The 8,037-nt window shown below is 30.2% G+C and overlaps 1 long non-coding RNA gene across 2 annotated transcripts; it reads left to right on the top strand.

Moving 5' to 3' along the window:
* Positions 1-7: 7 nt before the first annotated feature.
* Positions 8-4,364, top strand: LOC105117774 (uncharacterized). 2 transcript variants are annotated; one of them, XR_840809.1, is made up of 3 exons: positions 8-669; positions 1,046-1,098; positions 3,843-4,364. It is a non-coding gene; the product is annotated as an uncharacterized LOC105117774 (long non-coding RNA). The 2 variants fall into 2 exon arrangements; XR_840808.1 differs by lacking the exon at positions 3,843-4,364 and adding an exon at positions 2,026-2,355 and having other exon boundaries at positions 1,046-1,976.
* The last annotated feature ends 3,673 nt before the right edge of the window (positions 4,365-8,037 follow it).

Raw genomic sequence — 8,037 nt, 5'->3', positions numbered from 1 at the left:
TTTCTCTCTCACCGACAATAGATTACTATTGCAAATAATTTCCCAGAAAAACCTCACAGTCGTCTCCATCGATCGGCTCTCGTCTCCACTGAGATTGATCTGGAAAAATCCACCCATTTCCTAAATTTTCGTCCTTCTTCCCCTCTGTTCTCTTCTCTCGTTTGTTGCCAAAAGACAACCACAACAAAAATTATCCAAAACAATCAGAGAGTCTCCATTTTTAAATCTTGAAAAATCCTGCCTATTTTCCAAAATTTTCAAGAGTTCCCCTTTGTTCCCTTCTCTTGTCTGTTGTCAAAAGACAACCACAGCAAAAATTATCCAAAGGCTTCATTTTTAGATCTAGAAAAATCGAGCCCTTATTTCCCAAAATCTGAGCACTCGTTCCCCTCTGTCCCCTTCTCTCGTCTCCTGCCAAAAGACTTCAAAACTATTGTAAAAATATTTCCCGAAACAACCCAAGAGGCTTCATTGTTCATATCTGGAAAAAATTTTCCCAAAACCATAGTAGATCATTTGCCCTGTTCCCCTTTGTTCCCTTTTTCTTTCAAAGAAGATCTATCACCTTCACGCTCATAACCTATGCCAAGAGGTCTCCATTGTTCTGGTTTGCAGAAAAAATCAGCAGACATTAACCAACAGGGGAAACTTCATAGGAGAGAGAGAACCGTAAGTTCTTGCCTTTTCTTTGTCTTCAAATTTAATGAAATTAACTCCTAGAGAATCAGCTAGCTATTTCATATTTCACCCAATAATATTAGGATTATGAGGTAAAGGATGGCTAGCATAAATTGCCTTAATTTAATAATTGAAAGGATCCCCACTTCAGCATGTAGTTCCGCATTGTAGCTCGTGTTTGAGAGTGAGCGATGCTATAGTATTGTGATTGGTTGATCTATTGAGGTAATATTGTCTTTGCGGAGTCTTATAGAAGTAGCGTATGCGCTTGAATCAGCCTGTCTTTGTATAAACAACTAATCTTCGGAAAAATCTGTTTAATTTAATTTGTGTGCTGCTTCATTAATCCCTTTTTTCTGGTTTGCAGAAAAAAGCAGCAGAAAAGCACCAGCTGGGGAAACACACACAAGAGAGAGAACCGTAAATTTAATCTGACTTATCTCCATATTGAGATTTATTATAATTAGCTCTTAATTTATTTTGTTTTCTGCTTCATGAATTCTGTTTACTGTGATTAATTTTGTGTGCATTGTGCGATGAAATCGGTTTTTTAGTTGGTTGAATGAGGTTTTACACTGCTGCTGCTTCATCAGTTCTTTACAAGTGTTTGTTTATAAATTGTTATAGTGCCATCAGTGGTCTGATTAGCCGAGGGGAAAAGTAATTATGATAATGTGCTTTGCTTGATTCTTTTACTTTATTGAGCGATTAGTTTTTGTCATCATCTATTTTTGGCAAAAATGCTCAGGTAATGCTGAACTTTAGATTTACTTTTCACAACCATTTCCCTATTATGGTGATCAATTATAGTTTACCGCTGCCTTGTAAGCCTGGGTTTTTTTCCCTCCAAAGCCTAACTAATTTTGCTGCCTTCAATTGAAAATTAAAGAATATTTGTTGATGTGCTTCAGTTTATGTTGGTGATAAATGAATCCAATCTCACTTGTTTAAGATAACCATAATAAGATAAAATAGAAGTTTCATTTGTTAATTTATTGAAACTAAAAAATTTCAAACTTCTTCCAAAACATAAAGCTTAAACCGACAGGTATTTCAGCTATAATTTTGACTTGAGCAATTTCAACTAAAGAGAGGAATCACCAACAAGAAGCACGATAAAAAAAGCATTGATTCTTATGCTGTATTGGTAGAATCCTATGTTATATTTGCCCCCAAGTAATTATATCATTATTTTATTTTGTTAAATGCTTTAAAAGATACCATGGAAGGTGTTGAATCTATGAAAGACTGTTTGGTTAAAGGAAATGTTGCATATAGTTTGTGATATATGCATTAAGGCTATTGATACGGGAATGAGATCAAATATTTTGTGATATATGCATTAAGGCTATTGATATGGGAATGAGATCAAATATTTATTTTGATAAAACAGGGTGGAAATTTCTTATAACATCATTCCAAGAACAAACTGGCCATGCATTCACTAAAACACAATTGAAAAACAAATGGGATGAATGCAAAAATGATTGGAGGATCTGTAATAAGCTGGTTTTTGAAACTGGTGTTGACTAGAGTAATGAATTAAAAACAATTTTAACTAGTGATGAGTGGTGGAAAGAAAAAATCCAGGTAAATTCCTCATTATCTTGACGACTTTTTTTATTGTTGTCAAATTTCAAAAAAAAAAATTTCAATACATGATTCTTTATTAATTAATTTTATTTATTATATATAGCAAATTAGAGGAGCAAAAAAAATCAGACATAATAGTATTGAATTGTCTTTGAAGAATAAATATAACAAAATGTATTCTAACATTATTGCAATTAGAGAGTTTGCATGGGCTCTTTTATCAGGAGTACTTGGTGGAAATGATGTCGATCTTAGCACAAGCAATGCCAACATTGATTGTGTTGGTTTTAAAGAAGAAAGTGATGATTACGAGGAGGATGAGATTTCAAATTTCCAAACTGACAAGTTTCAAATGGTTGGAGGGATAAATATATTAAAGCAGCAATAACACAAAGAGCAGTGTCAATAGAAAAGAACGAGATCCTTCTAAGGTCTGAGGTAGAAGGAAGAAAACGTTTGGAATTGGTGTTCAGTTGTTGTTAATGTGCAATCAATTACTTGAGAGTATGTCGACTAAGAGTGATTTTATTTCTTTGAGATGATGGCTGAGCTCTACTCAATTTATGGAGTTTCAATTGAAGATGAGTTTCACGACTTTGCCATGGAGTATTTAAGTTTAAGAAGGAAAAGAGAAATCTAGGCCAGTATGGGTGATAAGTGATTAGTACTTAAAAATATATTTTTATTAAGGTTTTATATCAGTATTTTACACTTGAAGGTTTAATAACTCCTTAACTAAAGTATGTTTTATAATAACAAGTTTGATACTATAAGATATCTTTAATTTATGGTAAATGTTTATTTTAAATGCAGGCTTATCACATAAATCAAATGATTGATTGATGTTGATTGATGAGTTCAACCATTGAAATTGAGAAAACAAAGAGAGGGTGAAGCTTAGAAAAGAGATATTAGTTCAGTACAAATTGGAACACTATTAATTCATTAGGTCATATCTAGAGCTGTAGATCTTGAATTTTAATTTAGTTTATATGGCTAGAAAGCTAAGACATATGCCTAAAATATTTATGGGAATGTAAGACTTAATTTTGTTGTTTGAAAGTCCAAATCTTAGCAACAATAGAGAAGTCAGGATTTATCTTGCGGCTTAGACACTATTTAGTGTTCAACCCATATCTCGAGTTTTAAAAGTCTAAATGACCTTATTTTTTTTGTGGAAAGTTGAGATAATTTTCTAGAACTTCATGATCAAGTTTGTTCAAATTGTAATGTTAGTAATGACGTTTTATTCAGCTAAGAAGATAAGGATTTTCACAAAGTCAAGATGTGACCACCCATTCAACAATTAGTCAATAAATTAATAGTTTTCAGTTTTGGCATATAAAAGGAGATATTTGTCATACATTTAGGCATCTTGGTTTTCAAATCATAATCATGTCCTTGCTCTCTTTCTTTATATTTTTTTTGTAATGCTTAAGTTTTGTTTTTATTAATTTCTTGTTTATGTTTTTCTTTTCCTTACTTAGTTAACTTATATCTTATTTATGTTCTTATCTTGTTTATTTATGTTTATCTTCTTCATTATATTTAGCTAAGTTTATTATGTCAAGGTGAAAAGGTTACACTAATGGTGTAAGAATAAGTGTAAGAGATCCCACATCGGAAGCGAGGGTCTAAAGACAAAGTCTTATAAGTGCATGCTCACCTTGACTAGTAAGACGCGTTTTAGGGCCATGTATGACTGCTAAGAACAAAATCGCGAGGGGGACCTGGGTGGAAGCCTTGGATTTGGGTGGATTGAGAGGCACAAAGCGGACAATATTTTGCTAGTGAGATGGTGTGTTATATTTGATATCAGAGCCAAGAATGACTCATTTTAAGGTGGGGGTATTGTAAGAGATTCTATATCAGAAGCAAGTGTTCAGAGCTAGAGCCTTATAAGTGCATACTTACTTTGACTAGTAAGACGCGTTTTGGGACCATGCATGGTTGCTAAGAACAAAACCGTGAAGGGGACCTGGGTGGAAGCTCTAGATTTGGGTGGATTGGGAAGCCCAAAACGGACAATATTTTGCTAGTAAGGTGGGGTGTTACAATAAGTATAATATAAACTCAACACGAACTTTAATGTTTGATATTAACATGTTTTGTATTTGTTATCTTATTCACTTTTAATATTTTACTTGTTAAATGGTTAATCTAAATTTATATTGTATAACGCTTGGTACAACAAATATTTGGCACAACAAATACTTAACACTTTCATAGCTCAACCGTATAATATAACCTATACCTATGCTATGAAAGGAACTTGATTTATTATTAATATAAGTTATAATCATGAATACTAAACAATATTTACAAGTATTAACATTATTCAAATAAGATAACTAATGTAATGATGTTAACAATTTATAATCTAATTGAAACCTTCTTTGTGTGTGGTTTCCAGTTGAGTAATAAAAAGAGTTTATAATATATTTATTTGAAATACTATTAGTGGATTCTCTAACCTTAATATTTTTTTTATCATTGTTTAATTTTCACATTAATCTTACAATCTCAAAGTCTTATTTAATTTTTTTTTGGTTATTGTTTATAATTTATATAGTTAATTTCCTTGTGGTTCGATCCCGGTCTTGCCAAGTTATTTATTACTTCGATACTCTTACACTTGGGAGAAGACATCAATTTTTTAAGGAGGTAGTTTGATATGAATAAATTAATTATATGCACGGTTGGAGCTATAAACATGTATTATATTAATTATATGCATAAAGAATCATGTATGGTTTCGTACAATACAGGGATGTGTTGGTTGAATGAGGTTTTAAGATATCATTAGAAATAATGTGTTAACATGTTCAGGATGAACTCAACCACTTTGTTAAGTTTGTGCAATGATTTAAAAACACACCATGGCTTAAAACCTTTAAAAAGAATGAACGTTATTGAAAATGTGGCGATGTTTCTATTTACAATAGCAGTTGGGGTGTCAAATAGATAAGTGCAGAAGAGATTTCAACATTCAAGTGAAACTGTTAGTAGATGTTTAAAAGAAGTGCTTAAATCATTATGTTTGCTTACTGTGAAAGTCATAAAACTAGTACATCCACAATTTATGAGCACATCAAGAGAAATTGTAATGAATTCAAGATTTATGTCACATTTCAAAATAAAATGAATTTTTGTTTAATTAAGTTGTTTAAATGAGTATGAAATATTTTATAAATGTTTATGATTACTTAATTTTTTTAAGGCCTATAGAATTATGTCAGTGCAATTGATGGCACACATGTTCATGCATGTATATCATCTGAAAATCAAATTCTATTTATTGGAAGAAAAGGTATACCAACATAAAAGGTCATGGCTGCTTGTAGTTTTCACATACAATTCATGTTTGTGTGGGTAGGATGGGAAGACAATGCACATGATATATATAATTTTCTTGAGGCTATTAACAATAACGATATAAAATTTTCAAAACCACTTGAAAGTTGTAATTTGAAATAAATTGAAGATTTAGTAATTGAAGGCATATAATTTGTTTTTTTAGTTTTATTAAAAATTACCATGTTCTTATTTGCAGGGAAATACTATTTGGTTTATGCTGGATATCTCAATGAGTATAGGTATTCGGGTCTCCACAAAAGTAAGGTATCATTTCCAAGAATTTAGGTGTTGTAGACAACCAAACGGTCGGAAAGAAATGTTTAATCATGTATATTGACACGACCAAAAGATTGATGTCTTCTTCTAAGTACAAGAGTGTCGAAGTAATAAATAATCTGGTAAGATTGGAGTCGAACTACAAGGAGATTAATTGTATAAATTATAAATAACAATAATACAACAAAAATAATAATAGTAATAGTAGTAGTAGTAATAATAATAATAATAATAATAATAGAAGAAGAAGAAGAAGTTGATGAGAAATTTGAGATGGAAAATCAATGTGAGGATTAAACAAAGATAACAACAAATGTCAAGGTTAGAGGATCCACTAATGATATTTCAAACAAGTATAATATAAACTTTTATTATTTAATTGGAAACTACACATAAAAGAGGTTTAAATTGGATTATAAATTGTTAACATGATTGCATTAGTTATATTATTCGAATAATATTAATACTTGTAAATATTATTAGGCATTCATGATTATAACTTATGTTAACAACAAATCAAGTTCTTTTTATAGCACAAATATCGATTATACCATACGATTAGGCTATAAAAGTACCAAGTATTTGTTGTATTAAGTGTTATACAATACAAATCTAGAGTAATTATTTTACAAGCAAAGTATTAAAAGTGAATAAGATAACAAATACAAAATATGTTAGTATTAAACATTAAAGTCTATATTGAGTTTACATTATATTTATTCTTACGTCATTAGTGTAACCTTTGCATCTAAACTTAACTAAAGATAATGAAAGAGAGACATAAATATCCAAGATAAGAACGTAAATAAAATAAAAGCTAACTAAGTAAAGGAAAGGAAATGAAAGGCATAAACAAGATATTAATGAAAGCAAAACTTAAACATTACAAAAATACAAATAGATAAAGCAAGAGTATGATCTTAATTTAGAAACCAAGATGCCTAAATGCATGACAAATGCTTTTTTTTATAGGCTAAAATTAAAAATTATTGATTTGATGACTAATTGATGAGTGAGTGACTAATTTTTGACTTGGTGACAATTTTTATCTTCTTGTCTGCCTAAAACATCATTGATAACGTCAGAATTTAAACCAAACCTCCACATGGAAGTTCTAGGATATTGTCTCATCTTTTTAGGAAAAAAATATTGAGGTCATATGAGCTTCTAGAACTCAAGATATAGGTTGAACACTTAATAGTGTCTGGGCTGCAGGATAGATTCAGACTTCTTAGTTGTTGCTACAATTTAGACTTGAAAATGGTCTTTTTAAATCTTGGACTCCTTATAAAAGTTGTAGGCGTATGTCTTATTTTTCCATCTATATAAAGTAGACTTAAATCCAGGATCTACAGCTCCAGATATGACCTAATTACCGAACAGTGTTGTAGTTTGGACTACACTAGCATCTTTTTTTTAAGTTTAGTCATCTTTTTGTCCTTTCAATTTTAATACTTCAACTCATCAATCAATTCTTTCAATTATATGATAGGCCTGTATTTACTATAAATTAAAGGTATCTTATGGTATCAGACTTGTATTATAAAACATGTTTTAGTTAAGAAGTTATTAATACTTCAAGTACAAAATGATGATATAGAATTTTAATAAAAATACACTTTTAAGTATTAATCACATACTAATCACTACGTAACGTGATAAAGTGTTTTTTTGAGGTATGGAAACAAATGTGAAGAATTTTGCAAAACATGCCTGATTATCTATACAAAACGCAAGTTGAGATTGTAATTGCTTTAATAATACTACATAACTATATTAGAAAGAGATCGAATAATGATGCAGTTTTTTCTAAGTATGATCGTATTCTTAATTTATTTTTCGATGACTTTTTACCTGATATTGTTCCTCACTCGACCATTCAAGGATCATAGAAGCCTTCATGTATGGATTTTGTACATGATAAAATTACAAATAGTTTAATGAAGCAATGAAAAAATAAATTAATGTATAAGGATTTTTCATTTCATTATGTAATCATAATTACAAAACACCTATGTTTTGCAATTATATATATATATATAAAAGTAATTTTACAAACAAACCTTAAATAAAAAGCATATTAATAAAATACAAGAAATTGTTTTTTTTTTCTATCACAATACCAAACACCTC

This window comes from Populus euphratica, unplaced genomic scaffold (genome assembly GCF_000495115.2).
Source record: "Populus euphratica unplaced genomic scaffold, PopEup_1.0 scaffold1524.1, whole genome shotgun sequence".
Taxonomy (NCBI): domain Eukaryota; kingdom Viridiplantae; phylum Streptophyta; class Magnoliopsida; order Malpighiales; family Salicaceae; genus Populus; species Populus euphratica.
Note: the sequence above shows the minus strand (reverse complement) of the source record. Positions and strands in the feature narration are given on the sequence as shown.